We start from the raw sequence: 18,769 nt of genomic DNA, 5'->3' as shown, positions 1-18,769 counted from the left end.
GTCGCAGAGAGTTGGACACGACTGAGTGTCCATGTCATGAGTGGCTGAACTGTACTGAACTTAGACTTCAGTAGGCCTGTGTGGAGGGGGTAAGTGCTCTTGTTCATCAAGTAGTTAATGTCTTCCATTTGGTGTTGGTTTTAGCATCTGTAAAACAACTCAGGAAATGTGCATCAGATACTCTTATCTAGGTACTTTAGAGAGGAGCTAAAACAGAGGATGTGGGGGAAGGGTCTGTCTCAGGAAGACCCCACAGGGTCCTGCTCTGTTATAATTTCACTGAAGAAAAATAGCTCCTTGTTGGGATGACTTGTAAAGCACTACATGTATGGGTGTCTTCTGACTGCAAGATCACTGCAACTTCTACCAATACTTTAATGTGTAAACAAGAATTAACATTCTTGAGTTCAGTTCTTAATATTACCACTTACTAATTGTGGGACTTGGTCCCACAAAGTTATTGAACTTTTTTTACCTCAGTTTCCTCCTTCATAAGATGGAAATACTCACTGAATTCCCTTCCCCAGGACTCTGTGACTGTAATTGGGCTCATTCATGTAAAGTGTTTAGGGCTCCCCTGGTGGCTTAGATGGTAAAGAATCTGCCCACAATGTGGGGGACCCGGGTTCAATCCTTGGGTCAAGAAGATCCCCTGGAGTAGGAAATGGCAACCCAGTCCTGTATGCTTGCCTGGAGAATTCTGTGGACAGAGAAGCCTGGTGGGCTACAGTCCATGTGGTCACAAAGAGGTGGGCATGACTGCGTGACTAACACACAGCTATGCTAGACGACAGCATGCAGTGACTCTCATTTATTATTGTCATTTCATTTTTTAAACCAGACTTTTGAAGTTGTGAGTATCTGAGCAGTGATAAATGTCCAGTCTTTCATGAGAGTCATCCTTGAATGACTCTTAGCTCATTTTACAGGCTTCATTTAGAAATGTCTTCACTCTGAGATGACCCAGGAAACTCACCAATCTTCTCTTCCAAAACAAAGACAAATCCACGTAAAATGAAATAATAATCCTTAGAAAATAGAACAAAGATATATATATATATCATTTTTATGATTCAGTACAGTTTTTTCTTAAAACTGGTACTTTTCAGGTTTCCATCACTTGCATTTTGCTTACCTCTTTCATTTTCAAATTGTGGTAGAAATTGGGTGAATGGAAGCTCCAAGGAAATAAACAGTCCAGAACATAGTGCTTCAATACATTTTTTACATTCTTTTATATACAATGCATATTCATTTTCAAATTGATAAATATAATCTTAACTCCAGTATTTTACTGCTCATCTGAATTATTTCAAATTAAATAAAATGCATATTCCATTATTTCCTATATTTTTCTGGTATTCTAATCCATCTGGGATTGTGGAATGGGAGGATATATTTTCTTCTGAAAACTTTTGTTATAGTTTGAAAGGATCAGTGACTGTTCCTTGTGATTCCGTTTCACTTGGCTATTTCCTATAAGTCCTTAAAACTGAGACTCTCAATGCATTTTTGTCTGCTTAAGAATTTTAAATCTTCTTACTTCATTCTGTGATTATGCCATCCCTTGACAATAGTTTCACTGAAAGATTTTCAAAAGCTGAGTTCTGGGACAAGAGACAGGTTTCAACTCTGAATGTTATTTTCTGATCAATTGGAGCTCCTTAATCCTCTTCCTTTACTTGACTGTGCTCTGGTAAAAAGCTGTCAGCAAGGGAAGAAGTTCAATACCTTTGGGCCATGACCCACTTAAATGCTCCTTCTGCTGGGAAAAAAATATCCACAGCAGCCTTAAATGTCAGTATTCTCCTGGCATCCTCTGGCCTGAGCCTCAGGGGTTTGATTGTCATGTGTATATATAAATTCCAGCCTTTTCATATAAAATGCTGGAAGTTATTACATCTGTCAGGTGAAACCCACTTAAATATGGGCCTGGGATATAAATATTTAGTCCATGTATATGTGGTAAACAATAACAAAGCCAGGGAGACATTCTAATATTCGAACCTGGATAATCAGTTCTATAGTTACGTGTGATATTCATTATAAATCATAAATTTTTATCCTATTCATTTCAAGCTAATCCATGATTAATCACTGGCACCACATTACAATGCAATGTTCCATCAAATTTATGCAGATTGATCTACTTTAAAAAAACAAAAACACTGATTGCATCTTTTTCATTTCAGATGCAGTGATTTTGTCAAGAACTTTATTATAATACAGTTCTTCAGTTCCCTGGGAGTTTGGACCTACCTACATAAAGGGGCATTTCTTAATAAAAGGTCCATGAAGAACATGAAATGGGTAAGATGAACTAATGTGCCAAAAATTACTGTCAGGTTACCAATTGTTATGAAGTTATTTTAACTTCAAGTAGTTCACAAAAAACCCTACTGAATTAAATGTCCTTTTTTATTAAGATCTTAGGGGATTGTGCTCAGTCGCTCAGTTGTGTCTGACTCTTTTTGACCCCTAAACTGTAGCCCCTCAGGCTCCTCTGTCCTTTGAATATTCCAGACAAGAATACTCAAGTGGGTTGTCATTTCCTTCTCAGGGATTTTAGGGGGTTGGTCATAGATTTATCTGCCACATCTCTTTTATAAGATGATAAGTTATGATATTGTACAAAACTGCACATGTATACATCTTTAAATGTAAACTGCCCAAAATGAAAGTCAAAGTTCTTATTGAAATTGTTAGTCTCTTAGTCATGTCTGACTCTTTGTGACCACATGGACTGTAGCCCACCAGGCTTCCATGTCCATGGGATTATCCAGGCAAGAATACTGGAGTGGGTTACCATTTCCTTCTCCAGCGGATCTTCCCAACCCAGGGATGGAACCCAGGTCTCCTGCACTGCAGGTAGATTCTTTACCATTTGATCCACAGGGAAGCCCACTATTCTTAGTAGGAGGGATAAATCTTGGTTTCCCCATGTGCAGCACTTAAGTCTTCAAGCTAACTTGCATTTCCAGTATAGAAGGGTCCTCTGTGCTTACCTAGGATCTGGTTTGCCTTTCTTACAATAGTTCTTTTCTGCAATTACAAAAAAAAAATCTTAATAGCAGAGCTTGTGCTTTTCTAGACACAAGCATATGTTACTTGTTATTAAACTTACTTTTGCTTTTTTTCTTTGACTCTGTTTTGTATACTCTCCTGGAGGAAAAGTTTCAGTTTTCATATAGCACTTCAAGATGAAAACAGAATTGCTGGATATAAGCTTTGGCTCCGGTGAATTTAGAGGAAATCATTACTGTCAATCCAGTGTCAAGGTTCACACACTAGGCATGCACAAAGCAATTACTTTCCTACTTGTGATTTTATCCTCTCATTGTGATTTTTTTGCTTCCAATGGATGCAATTGAATTAAAAAATACTTGTTACAATTTTACTTGAGAAAAAAATTCCCTCTAGACTTCCTGAAAGCCCCTGCAGGTTGGAAAAGGTATGTCCTACTCTAGGGCTCTCGGAGAGAGATCAGCTGATGATAATGAGCTAATATTAATGTAACAGCATTAATACAAGTGTATAGACTCTGAAAGTGTTTGGGACTTAGTTGAGCCTTACCCCATACATTCAGAGAAGCCTGGCAAGCTACAATCCACAGGGTTGCAAAGAGCTGGACATGACTGAGAGACTGAATGCACACACACACACAAACCCCATACATCAATATTCTTCAGGTTTGTAATTTCCTCAGCATGGTTTGTTGAAATTAGCAAACATAGGTTTGAGGAGTAGAAATAACTTGTTTAGGTTATTCTCTATTTACAACTCAAAGACACATATACATATACACACGGAAGGCATGTATTATGCAGCATTAAGATTCAGTAGGTTCCTCTCCATCCTATTGAATCTTAATGTTGCATTCTGTGTGTGTGTGTGCGTGCGTGTGTGTGTGTGTGTGTCTTTGAGTTGCAAGTAGAGAATAGCTTAAGCAACTTATTTCTACTTCTCAAACTTATGTGTGCCAATTGATGACTTAGAGGGGTGGGATGGTGGGGGGAGGGAAGGGAGACTCAAGAGGGAGGAGATATATATATATATATATATGTATATGAAAAATTATGACTGAGTCACTTTTTTTTTTCTGGCAGCAACCAGCACAACATTGTAAAATAATTTTTCTCCAATTAAAAAATTGTTATAAAATTAAGAAAAGATTCAATAGGATATCTTGATTTGAGGGCTGTATTATCAAATAAGAATACAAATAAATGTGAACTAATTGATAACAATTTCAATACAAGATTGATACTATAAATCAACAGTAAACACTTTCATACTTATCCTTAGTTCCTTGGACTTAATTATCAAAGGTAGAGATGTGAGTATTGGAAATTTAATATTGGAATATTTGAATAAATATTGTCTCCATTTATTCTATAATGGAGATGATGTCATATAAAGACTCATATATTCTTTAGAAAGTTCCAAAGAGGATGCTCATACTTGTGAAGTAAATTCTAACTTGAAATCTGGGCATTTTGAAAACCATTTTATAGAAAAACTGGTTAGATATTGAATGTACCATTTTTTTCCTTGTTTATGTATTAGTACTTTATCCTGATATGATTTTTACCCTTCAGTTGGAATTCTTAGGAGCATGTGAGATTCATTTTAATGGTTTGATTAAAGCTCCATTATTGTCAATAGAATCATGTAATTTTAATCCTTCATGCAAAGCTATTAGATAAGTTCTAGATACTTCCTCATCAACATCTGAGTTACATGAAAAATGCATCTGATCTGCTGTTTAGGAAATAATTGATCTGGTGAAGTCATGACCTCTACTCACCAGATATATCTGAACTTTGGTTTCTAAATCCTTATTAAGCATCCCAGACCTTGAAATGACTCATTTATAAAAATTAACTTTTGAACATTTTCTCCTTGCAAAGGAACAATTGCTCATCTTTTAGTCTTGTGCTTAAATTCCTCAGCAAGAGACTCTGGCTTTATGTCCAGTATTAATAATGAAAATCAGTGAGTTTTGCAGAAAGAAGTATAGTTGTTTAACTGTATAAAATATTTTAGGAGAAAAGGGGTAACAAATAATAGTTACTAATTTTAACAATTGAGAGGGTGAAATCAGGACCAAAGGGTAGTAAAAATACAATATCTCTCCTTGTATAGTTTTGAATAACAATCTAGACACCATTTGATTTTATTTTCTCAGAAGCATTAAGTTCTAACTACTTATAGATTACTAAAATGAATAAACCAATCCCTTTGCAAATTAAAGTAAAATGAATTCCTTGAATAAAACTGAATGAATACAATTAACATGGGAAGCAATCCTTTAATTAGAAAAGTTAAATAATTATTTTTCTTCAAAGAGATGAAATGACTGAAATTACTTTTTGAATAGATAATACAGAATTATTTAATAGATAACTTTAAAAAGCTCACAAGAAGGAAATTTAACTAGTCAGTAAAATATTTACAGGGCATTCAGGGATTAACTTTCTTCTCTAGAAGATTTCTTAGAACTTCAGCATTTATTACCAAACCTAAAAATAGAATGATTGTACAGTCTCACAGTTTCATTGAACAACTACTTGGGCAAATTTATTTTTATCTTAGAAATTATTAGTCAAATAGGACTTTAAATGTAACAATTAAAATTATGTCATTTCGAATTCACTTTAATAAAACATATAAAGCACATAAAGTCCATGTATTGTGCCAGTTACATATCTCAGTGTTTAAGACATTTAAACTGGACAATTTTATGGTTTAGAAGGAATTTAGTAATGGAACTGAAGGCAGCTATCTAGTTTCCTACACTCCGATATATACACAAACCAGAAAATTAAGATACTCATTAAAAAAAAAATTCATGGGGAAACAGTACAGATATTTAGCAAGATTCTTACTACAGTGCTGATTAAAATTGTTAATTAGAGTTGAACACTGTTCATGAATTTGTCATAAATGCATCATTTAATTAAGTAATGCTACTGATGCTTATAAGAATCAGCAAAGTTTATTCTTGGAATAAACATATTATCTTTGATACACACATTTGCAAATTAACAGAAATTTTTCAGAGATTTTTTTTTCTTTTTCTTTTAAGATGTGAGCATTTAATTAAAAAATAATAACATTCTTTCATGTTAGATATATTGCTCCACACAGTAAGATGTTTAAGTAGCCTGAATTTGGCAATCAAGATTCAAAATAAAATTTTCCATATTGTAGCCCATTGCATTTAGAAAATACATAAGGTTGTGATTAAGAAGGTGGACTCTGAAATCGGGCAGATTTGCATATGAATTTGTTCTGCATTCCTTACTGTCCAACCTTCTCAGTAAAACACCTGACTCATTGAAGCCTCAGTTTCCTCACTGTGAAATGTACAGAGAATTATAACTGTATCCCAGGATTGCTGAAGGCATTGGAAAAATTACATGGAACTTGCTGAGCACAGTGTTTATACGAAGGGCCTCAATCCATGTGACCTACTATCACAATGATTTTCCATACAGACTTACACAGGAAGAATGAAAGTTACAATGCGGATGGCTGTCAACCTTAGAATATTTGAGAATTTTCTGCTCAAGTAGGCCACGCTTGGAGACACATATTTCTCACTTACCCCAGGTCACCTGGGAGAAATAAAGTTCTGCCTCAGAACAGGCACACATAAGCAGCTTTCTGTGCCTCCACTTAATTTGGAATGGGTGCTGATTAAAAACCTTAGGTGGCATAGGATTACCTAGGTACAGGAAATTGCTTCACTTTCTCTGTGTGATTATCTTGGCCTGAAGGTTTCAGACTACAAAACAATGCTTAGCATCTATTTTATTTTTTGAAACTAACAATCTTACACTAGTCATTAATAATGCAAGTTTAAAATCCTGAAGTAACAAAACAGCTTCAGCAAAAAAGGTAAAATGTTTGGTCTAAAAAGAAGCAGGCTTTCAATTCTAATAAGAAGGACTTGATCATAAACAGGCAACAAGATTATGCCTTTTATTTCTAGCAATGATAGGTCATTAAAGAAGTAGGGGATAACTTTAATGCCAGGGGGTTAAAACAAGTGAAAGATGACTGAATCCTTATCAATGGATGGAGTAATAATTGATATAACCATATACATATATTTGTTTGTTTGTTTGTTTTGTTTAACATTTTATAGTCTGAACACTTGGACAAACTTTGAACAACCAAATCGGTTTGGTAGGCCAAAATTATAACGTTCCATTCTAGGGAAGGGGCCACTTCCATTGTTAGTTTGGCCTTACATTGTCAGTAATATCCTTTGTTAGAAATGATTTAGCCCAGACTGGGAGAGAATACTGCTTTGAGACCAAGGCAAGAAGTTTAATTGATGTATAGTCAGTGCTACTACGTCTTTTTTAATTCACTGACCAGAAGTGAATAAGCTTATTCTTCAATAATAGCCTTCTGGAGAAGGGAATGGCAACTTGTTTCAGTATTCTTGCCTGGAGAATCCCATGGAAAGAGGAGCCTGCAGGCCACAGTCCAGAGGGTCACAAAGAGCCAGACAGGATTGAGTGATTAACACTTATCCCTTTTTCAATAGCCTTAAGGCTATTATTAAAGTAATTCAATTAGAATGACAGGATAAGGAGGATTGAGGTAAAGTCATTCCTCCACTCATTTTTTGTCATTTGTCTAATTCAGACACTACTTGGAAATAGCTACTGGAATCTTGTGGACTTCCCAGGTGGCTCAGTGGTAAAGAGTCTGCTTGCCAATGCAGGAGACCCAGGAGATGTAGGTTTGATCCCTGTGTCAGGAAGTTTCCCTGGAGGAGGAAATGGCAACTCACTCCAGTATTCTTACCTGAAAAATCCCATGGACAGAGGGACCTGGCAGTTTACAGTTTATGGGGTTGCAAAGAGTCAGATACAGCTGAATGACTGAGCACAGCACAACACCTTGGAATCTGTGCATGAGGGAGGAAAAAAGATTAGGAGGATTAGAGTGCTTGGGCATTCTCCAAAAAAAAAAAGTGAGAGTGGCATCATTGGGAAGGCATATTAAAGTCTACTTTTGGCATCCATGTTCAGGTTGAGAAAATTTTAGATATTTGACTCAGGAATGCACACTGGGCCAGAGCTGTGTTAGAACTTTGAGATTTCAAACTAAAAATCTCAACCAGTCTTTGAATAGATGAAGTTGATTACTGGTAGCCAGATATCTTTTAATAAATGTCAGAGAAGAACTCAGAAAAGGTGGGACTGTTTTTGCAAAGTGCTTGGGTGAAAATATTTCCATTAAGGAAATGTCTGATGTGTGACAGCAGCTAAAGAAGTGAGAATTGAGCTTGTCTCTAAGAATAGGAAGACTCAAAATTAACATCATACTACAAAAGATATGCATTTCATAGCCAAAGGAAGGTTTAAGGGTGATCTCTGAATGCCATCTCTATAATACCTATGAGTGAGTGAAGTCACTCAGTCATGTCCAACTCTTTTCGACCCCATGGACTATAGTCTACCAGTCTCCTCCGTCCATGGGATTTTCCAGGCAAGAATACTGGAGAGGGTTGCCTTCTCCAGGGGATCTTCCCAACCCAGGGAGTGAACCCAGGTCTTCCACATTGCAGGTGGATTCTTTACTATCTGGGTCACCAAGGAAGCCCAAGAATACTATAGTAGTTATCCTATCTCTTCTCCAGGGAATCTTCCTGAGCCAGGAATCGAACTAGAGTCTCCTGCATTGCAGGTGGATTCTTTACCAGCTGAGCAACCAGAGAAGTCCATCTATATGTCTTTCTTAAGCTAATATCTCATCTCTTAATTAATATAGTTAAAAAAAAATATATATATATATCAAATAGTGTAAATCCTGCCAATGCATTGTTCTGTTTTGAATATTTTTGGTCTTTTAAACTTCTATGTAAATTTTATAATCAGCTCGCCAATTTCTATTTAAAAATTGCTGGAATTCTGGTGAGAATTGTTTTTGAATATATCAATCAATCAGGAGAGAACTAATGACTAAAATATTGATTTTTCTAATCTGTAAAGATCTCCAGCTTTTTAGATTTTCAAAAATTGTCTTAGAGATGTTTTGTAATTTTAACTTTGGGGGTATTACATACAATAGTGATAGCTTACGGTGAACGATGTCAGATTCATGATCTCCAAAGAAAATTTAGCTTCAGGACCAGGGACCAGGCTCGATCATTCAAGAGCTTTTGTGTAGCAGAGTTTTGTTAAAGCCAGTCCAGGCTCGATGCACAATACTGGATGCTTGGGGCTAGTGCACTGGGATGACCCAGAGGGATGGTATGGGGAGGGAGGAGGGAGGAGGGTTCAGGATGGGGAACACATGTATACCTGTGGCGGATTCATTTTGATATTTGGCAAAACTAATACAATTATGTAAAGTTTAAAAATAAAATAAAATTTAAAAAAAAAAAAGAAAAGAGACAGAGAAAGCTTCTGACACAGACATAAGAAGGGGGATGGAGAGTGCCCCCTTGCTAGTGTTAGCAAAGGAGTTATATATTTTTTAATTAAATATATATATAATTTTTAATTAAAAATATAATTTTAATAATTTAATAATTTTAATTAATTTAATGTAATTAATTAATTAAAAGTTAATATATTTTAAAAAATATATTTAATTTAATTAATAACTCTTTTAATTCATTACAATAAATCAAAAGAATGTCTCAAATTTGTGAAAATTTTATCAGACCCACTCCCACAATTTATATTTTAGTATAACAGGATTAGAATTTAACAATAGAAAGATCCTACCAGACCCACTCCCATAATATACATGTTAAAATATCAGGATTCAGTATCAGTATCAGTTCAGTTGCTCAGTCGTGTCCAACTCTTTGCGACCCCATGAACCACAGCATGCCAGACCTCCCTGTCCATCACCAACTCCCAGAGTTCACTCAAACCCATGTCCTTTGAGTTGGTGATGTCATCCAACCATCTCATCCTCTATTGTCCCCTTCTCCTCCTGCCAGCATCAGGGTCTTTTCCAATGAGTCAGCTCTTCGCATTAGGTGGCCAAAGCATTAGAGTTTTACTTTCAACATCAGTCCTTTCAGTGAACATGCAGGACTGATCTCCTTTAGGATGGACAGGTTGGATCTCCTTGCAGTCCAAGGGACTCTCAAGAGTCTTATCCAACACCACAGTCGTCAGAAGGTTTCCAGGAAGGAGAAATTGTCCTCAAGTAGGATACATTGTTGCTATATAATCCCTCATACAGAGTTTAAACTGAGTTTGTTGTGTAAACATCAGTTCCAGGGTTAAAGAAAACAAACAAACAAACTTTTATGCGACTAAGACTAAGGAATGTAGAGGAAAAAAAAAAGGTTTGTCCTTTCCTCCTTCTTGAGAATTCCAGACTCCTATCTCCTCCTCGAAAATTCCAGACCCCTCTCTCCTTGGGGACTCTCAGACTTCTTATCAACCTGCCTAAGAATTCACTCTCTCAATAGGCTAAACTGATTTTTGAGAATTTTGTTTGATGCCTTTTATATGCGGATAAAAAAAATACATTATTGATAGCATAAAGAAGTATAATTGATTTTTAAAATTTTCTTCTGTAACAGATGACAAATTTTAAAAATCAATTATATTTCTTTATGCTGTCAATAACGTAATAAAGAATCCGAAACAGACTTTATTTTCTTGGGCTCCAAAATCACTGTGAATGGTGACTTCAGCCAAAGTTAAAAGATGCATGCCATTGTGTATATGTACCATAGCTTTCTTATCCATTCATCTGCTGATGGACATCTAGGTTGCTTCCATGTCCTGGCTATTATAAACAGTGCTGCGATGAACATTGGGGTACACGTGTCTCTTTTAATTCTGGTTTCTTCAGTGTGTATGCCCAGCAGTGGGATTGCTGGGTCATAAGGCAGTTCTATTTCCAGTTTTTTAAAGAATCTCCACAATGGAGTACTACTCAGCCATTAAAAAGAATACATTTGAATCAGTTCTAATGAGGTGGATGAAACTGGAGCCTATTATACAGAGTGAAGTAAGCCAGAAAGAAAAACACCAATACAGTATACCAACACATATATATGGAATTTAGAAAGATGGTAACAATAACCCTGTGTACGAGACAGCAAAAGAGACACTGATGTATAGAACAGTCTTATGGACTCTGTGGGAGAGGGAGAGGGTGGGATGATTTGGGAGAATGGCATTGAAACATGTATAATATCATATATGAAACAAGTCGCCAGTCCAGCTTCGATGCATGATACTGGATGCTTAGGGCTGGTGCACTGGGACGACCCAGAGGGATGGTATGGGGAGGGAGGAGGGAGGAGGGTTCAGGATGGGGAACACATGTATACCTGTGGTGGATTCATTTCAATATTTGGCAAAACCAATACAATAATGTAAAGTTTAAAAAAAAAAAAAAAGATGCATGCCCTTGGATGAAAATCTATGACAAGCCCAGACAGCATATTAAAAAACAGACATTTCTTTGCCAACAAAGGTTCATATTGTCAAAGCTATGGTTTTTCCAGTTGTCATGTATGCATATGAGAGTTGGACCATAAAGAAGGCTGAGCACTGAAGAATCAGTGCTTTTGAACTGTGGTGCTGGAGAAGACTCTTGAGAATCCCTTGAACAGTAAGGATATAAAATTCAGTTCAGTTCAGTTCAGTCTCTCAGTTGTGTCTGACTGCGATCCCATAAATCACAGATGCTGCAGTCCATGGGGTTGCAAATAGTCAGACAACTTAGTGAGTGAACAGCAACAACTGCAGTTGACTGGAATTCACTTCTGATTATAGAAGAGCCATAAGCTTCTGCTCTTGGAAAAGAAATTTCTTTCTACATCTTTGTTTTAATTATTTACAAAAACAAAATTTTATTAACCGCATGCAAAATTGCCTTCATCAAGTATATTAAATTTCTAAATGTTTTTTTGAGTCATTATATCTTGTTCTATTTTGTTCATAATTCTGATATGTCTCAAAATTATTCCTTCTAATGTAGTTGTACACATTCCAGTGATAGGGAAAGAATAGTAACTTAGATGTTTTTACAGCTTTGATAGTACAAAGAAAATACATTTTCATCCTAAAAAGAGACAAAATTAACTAGCACTCAAGGTCACAGAATGCTGCAGTTTATTGGGCTTTTGAGAAATGAAGTCTTGAAAGAAAATTAAAAGTTGCATTAAAATATTATTCATGATTATGTACAATAGCAATATAAAACACAATGTGGTAAATTATTAATACAATAAATTCTAATAGCGCGTTTCTACAAACCTTTGCCCTATGAAAGAGAGTATGATGTAGTCTCACAATCTCTAGTTGGAATTTCTGTTTTAACCATGACATTTCTAATGTAGGTCTCCTACTTGCGTGGGTATGTTATACTCAGAAGAGAATCAATTTTGTGAGGAAAATTAGTACTGGACACAATCAAGTAATTATCGTGTTTGTAAATGGCCAAATAAGAGGAAAGAATGCTAGTCTTTGAATGTCGTCTCACATATTATTAAAGAAAAAAAAAACTTTTGAAACATTTTGACAGAACATACTTAAAAATTCTCTTTTAAGATGTTGAGAACTTGAACTTGGTCTAAGGAAAATAAACATAAGAAGTGCAAGCAAGAAAAAAAATGATTATAGAAACAGCTTTCACTTAGAAAAACTCTTGACTGAACATCAAAGTTTGAAATCTCAGATTAAAGAAAAACAAATCCCTACTTACCTATTGAGTTTCCCAGATGGTGTCAGTGGTTAAGAACCTGCCTACCAATGCAGAAGATACAAGAGATACAAGTTAGATCCCAGGGTCAGGAAAATCCACTGGTGGAGGGCATGGCAACTTACTTCAGTATTCTTGTCTGGAGAATCCCATGGACAGAGGAGCCTGGAAGGCTACAGTCCATGGGGTCGCAAAGAGTTGGACACAACTAAAGTGACTTAGCACACATGCACACACTTACCTATCATGGAGCTAAAGTGTGAGAACAAATATGAATCTGTCAAGTAATAAATCTTGATTAATAAGAATAATTCACCTACTTTGGCCACCTGATACGAAGAACTGACTCACTTGAAAAGACCCTGATGCTGGGAAAGATTGAGGGCAGGAGAAGGGGATGACAGAGGATGAGATGGTTGGTTGGCATCACCGACTCAATGGACATGAGTTTGGGTAGGCTCTGGGAGTTGATGATGGACAGGGAGGCTTGGCGTGCTGCAGTTCATGGGGTCGCAGAGAGTCGGAAATGACTGAGTGACTGAACTGAACTGACCTGAACTGAATTACTCTAATACAAAATGATTAATGTACCAGGGTTTGAAAAAGTCTTTTTTTTTTTTTTTTCTTGAAAAATGTTTTAGAGGAGAACTGAAAAGAGGAGAAACAATAGAGTTCTTGAATCTGAGAAATGCAGGTTTAATCATGAGGAAGAAATTCTGTGTCTGGATGAAGCAGAGGGTGAGGGTCAATCAGGACCAGGAGTCAATGACTTTTAAGATTTGTGTTGCAAGGATGACAATATGATGAGGATATTATCTTACAGTTTTGCCTTGTGGATCCTACTACTATGTGAAACCAAGAAGATAGGGGAGTAAAAAGAAAAGGAAGATTATGGTTGGATAATCCCAGAAAAAAGGAAAGTCTTTCAGAATCCAGTGTTTCTCTAAGTTTATTTTTATTAAAACAGAAGAGAAAGATACAGGAGAAAGAGAGAGAGAGATGATGGGGAAGGAGGAAAAAAGAAAAAGAACTGGTGAGACCTCCCCTACTGCTACCCCTGGAGATTGTGTAAATGTTTTGTGTACAAAGCTTTGCCTTGCGAGAATGTCCTTAGCTAGAATTTTAGCATATTTGATCTTTGAGTCTTGCTTCTTTATATTACTGTTATGAAATTAATATCCAGCAATATTATTAACTTTACTATCAGTGGAATATTTTTTAGTAGTATCCCGTTTTATGAATATCATATTCAATTGAGGGACATTATGTTGGTTCCAGTGTTTAGTGATTATGAATAAAGATGATCTTGACTGAGCAACTTCATTTTCACTTTTCACTTTCATACATTGGAGAAGGAAATGGCAACCCACTCCAGTATTCTTGCCTGGAGAATCCCAGGGACAGAGGAGCCTAGTGGGCTGCTGTCTATGGGGTCGCACAGAATCGGACACGACTGAAGCGACTTGGCAGCAGCAGTAACAGACATAAAAAAAAAAAAAAAAGAATGTTGAAAATTTCACTGGAAAGTTCCAGTCAATTGCTCAAGTTACAATGAGACCATATTTACATAAAATAACAAAATTATAGAATATACATTCTAGTAATTCAAACGAATTCTACAGATTTCCATTGTCAGAATGGTTACAACATCGAGATTTTATTTTCATTCTTAGCTCTTAAGAGAGTTAGAAAGCTTATGTGGATAATTGATGTTCTCTGTTCCAACCCACTCATTTACAAATAAGGAAAAAAAAGAGACTCCTTTCAGTGGGTGATTTAGACGTAGTGCCATTGCTTTTTCCTCTGTGTTCTTTCCAGGGCATTGCACTCATGGGCAAAATACACAATTGCTTTATCCATTCATGGAAGCACTACTTAGGTTGTTTCCATATCTTGACTACTGTGAATAATGCTACAATGAACATGGGAGTGTAGATAACCCTTCAACACACAGATTCCGTTAACCTAGAAGTGGAATGCTGGATTAGACGGTATTTTTATGTTTTCTGTATTGTTTCCCATGATGGCTGTACTAATCTATATTCCCTCTTCTCCACACCCTTGCTCACATCTGTTGTACCTTGTCTTCCTGATACTAGCCATCAAAAGAGGTGTGAAGTGATAGCTCATTGTGGTTTGGTTTTGTATTTCCCTGATGATTAGTGATGTTGAGCACTATTCCATGTACCTGTTAGCAATTTTGTGGTATTATATACACACAGTGGTATTCAAACATCAAAAAAGGAAATCCTGTTGTTTGTGACAACATGGATGATGCTGGAGGACTTTATGCTAAGTGAAATAAATCAGAGAAAGAAAGAGTCTCTAATATCTTGTTTATGTATAGTATGTAAAAAAGTGAAACTCAGAATCATAGATTAGAATGGTGGATGTGAAGGGCTCAGTGGTGGGAGAGATTAAGAGAGGTTGGTCAAATTTTCAGTTATAAGATGAATAAATTCTAGGCATACAATAGTCAGCATGGTGATTACAGTTACGCGTACAGTATTGCATATGCTTGAAGTGTGTTAGAAGTGTAAATCTCAATTATTTTTACCACACACCCACACACGCAAAGTATGTGGGTTAATGCAGTATCTCCCAACGTTTTTGGCAAAAGGAACTGGTTTCGTGGAAGACAATTTTTCTGCAGATGAGGGGTGGGGTGGACAATTTCAAGATGATTCAAGTGCATTGCATTTATTGCACGACTTATTTCTACTGTTATATCATCAGCTGCACCTCAGATCATCAGGCATTAGATCCTGGAGGTTGCGAACCCTTGAGTTAAGGTATGTGTTAGCTTGATTGTGGTAATCATTTCACAATGGAAAAGTATATTTAACCATCACATTATACACTGTAACAAAAACCTGAAACCTCACACTATACGGCCTAAATAGATATGATTTTTATTTATCAATCATACCTTAATAAAGCTGGAAAAAAATAAGCCATTGCTCTATTTTCATTATGGAAGTACACCAGGCACTTCAGATTGATATATAATTGCTACATAATTGCTGGTCAGTGAAGGAGACATTGTTATTGCTCATTGGCTGCAACATCACTTACTGGCTTCTTTCCAAAAGTTCTCTGGAACCTTTAAGTTTTCATTGAGAATTTTGCATATTTTTTATCTGCTTCATCAATTATTTCTAAGAACTTTTCATTATATATGTTTTTAAGGCATATTTAAGTTGCAAATTGAGAAATGAGGCAAAGCTTGAAAAATATAAGGACTACTTCATAAGCAGGTAATTGTTTCCCTTACCCACACTCAGTGTTTCATTCTATTTCATTTACAATAAATGAGTAACTGTACTATGTATACTTTGTACATGTACTTAGTTCCCTGCCTTTTAATTTAGCCTTTCAAGACCTCAGTATGGTACCATATGTAATTCTACCTTTCACAGAAAAAGCTGCTCCCTATTAAGTCCAATAAATGTGTTCTGTTAGTAACTTTTAGTTTGGAAAAGCAAAACAAAATATAAAGTATTCAGTCATGGTCTTAAGTTATGACTTCCTCTGAATAGAAAAGAAATCATTCTGGTGCTAATAAAATTTGCATATATATAAAGTAGAAAATCACATGCTTTAATGAAAATACCAGAGGAGAAAGCAATAGGAGTTGGTTGTTGAAATCCGTGCTTCCAGGGTCCCCCTGAAATGAATGAAAGCAGCCTTCACTACAGCTGCATTTCCAGAAGTTTTCTTTTATTTTGCAGTCCAAGGGGCTCTCAAGAGTCTTCTCCAACACCACAGTTCAAAGGCATCAATTCTTCGGAAGTCAGCTCTCTTTATAGTCCAACTCTGACATCCATACATGACTACTGGAAAAACCATAGCCTTGACTAGATGGACCTTTGTTGGCAAAGTAATGTCTCTGCTTTTTAATATGCTGTCTAGGTTGGTCATAGCTTTTCTTCCAAGGAGCTAGGGTCTTTTAATGTCATGGCTGCAGTCACCATCTGCAGTGATTTTGAGGCCCCCCAAAATAAAATCTCTCACTGTTTTTATTGTTTCCCAGTATATTTGCCATGAAGTGATGGGACTTGATGTCATGATCTTAGTTTTTTGAATGTTCAGTTTTAAGCCAGCTTTTTCACTCTCTTCTTTCACTTTCATCAAGAGGCTCTTTAGTTCCTCTTTGCTTTCTGCCATAAGGGTGGTGTCATCTGCATATCTGAGGTTATTGATATTTCTCCCAACAAAGTTCCTGCTTGTGTTTTATCCAGCCCAGCATTTCACATGATGTACTCTGCCTACAAGTTAAATAACAGGATGACAATATACAGCCTTGATGTACTCCTTTCCCGATTTGGAACCAGTTGGTTGTTCCATGTCCAGTTCTAACTGTTGCTTCTTGACCTGCATACAGATTTCTCAGGAGGCAGGTAAAGTGACCTGGTATTCCCATCTCTTTCAGAATTTTCCACAGCTTTTTGTGATCCACACAGTCAAAGGCTTTGGAGTAGTCACTAAAGCAGAACTAGAAGGGTAGTTGTGTGTTTTATTAAATTTTCAAGTGAATATATCTACTTTGTGGAACAAATGAGGATTAGTAGGGAATATCCTCCCAAAGAAAAGTAATCTAAAGCACCCATATTATTCACTTTCTATTTCTTTCATTCTCCTCCAACTTTTATTTGGGACTTCAGGTCATCTGTAGCTATTTTTTCTTGCAATTCCAGATCCCAGTACTTGATGCCACATAGTTCCTTCTCATACACAAAACAAAAATTGCAATGCTACTTCAAAAGCTTCCTTTTTCTTATAAAATTTTAAGAATATTGAATACCGTGGCCAAGAACTACAAATTTCCGTATTACTATATGGTTCTGCAGTCTATGGGGTCACAAAGGTCGGACACGACTGAGCGACTTCATTTTCACTTTTCACTTTCATGCATTGGAGAAGGAAATGGCAACCCAGTGTTCTTGCCTGGAGAATCCCAGGGACGGTGAAACCTGGTGGGCTGCCGTCTATGGGGTTGCACAGAGTCGGACACGACTGATGCGACTTAGCAGCAGCAGCAGCAGCTTCTATGCTTAAACTGCACTTAACTGTTTTTTCTCGGTGATACTCTAGAAGATGATCAATATGTGTAAAACAAGCAAAATAAGAATAGCTTGCTGCTGCTGCTGCTGCTAAGTTGCTTTAGTCGTGCCCAATTCTGTGTGACCCCATGGACGGCAACCCACCAGGCTCCCCCGTCCCTGGGAATCTCCAGGCAAGAACACTGGGGTGGGTTGCCATTTCCTTCTCCAGTGCATGAAAGTGAAAAGTGAAAGTGAAGTCACTCAGTTGTGTCCGACTCTTAGCAACCCCATGGACTGCAGTCCACCAGGCTCCTCCCTCCATGGGATTTTCCAGGCAAGAGTACTGGAGTGGGGTGCCATTGCCTTCTCTGAAGAAAAGCTTAAACTCTTAAAATTCATTTGTAGGCAAATTAATATTGACAAGGTCTACTTTTTAACTTCACATACATCTCACTCAATTCTTTATTTTTCTTTTATTTATTTATTTTTGGATGCAGTTACTGATAGTGATAAAGTATATTGTATGTAGGCATTAGGAAGAGAGGAAAAGAAGTATGAATGAATGGGAGATACACAGGCTAAATAATCATATAATGAATATACAACATTGTTAAAAACAAAGCCAGAGACTCAAAAACTTGAAATATGTAAGAAAAGGCTTTTTTCACCATAGATATTTTAGTGCTAAGTACCCACAGAACAATTTTCTTTAGATTTTAAAAAGATTGGTCTAGAAGTACAGACGTCACAAAGTTTGTAAATGTTAGCATCATTGTTTTTTACTTCTTCTTGAGAAACCTGTATGCAGGTCAGGAAGCAACAGTTAGAACTGGACATGGAACAACAGACTGGTTCCAAATAGGAAAAGGAGTACATCAAGGCTGTATATTGTCACCCTACTTATTTAACTTATATGCAGAGTACATCATGAGAAACGTTGGGCTGGAGGAAGAACAAGCTGGAATCAAGATTGCTGGGAGAAATATCAATAACTTCAGATATGCAGATGACACCACCCT

The sequence above is a fragment of the Bubalus bubalis genome, chromosome 1 (assembly GCF_019923935.1).
Source record: "Bubalus bubalis isolate 160015118507 breed Murrah chromosome 1, NDDB_SH_1, whole genome shotgun sequence".
NCBI classification, from domain to species: Eukaryota; Metazoa; Chordata; class Mammalia; order Artiodactyla; family Bovidae; genus Bubalus; species Bubalus bubalis.
Note: the sequence above shows the minus strand (reverse complement) of the source record.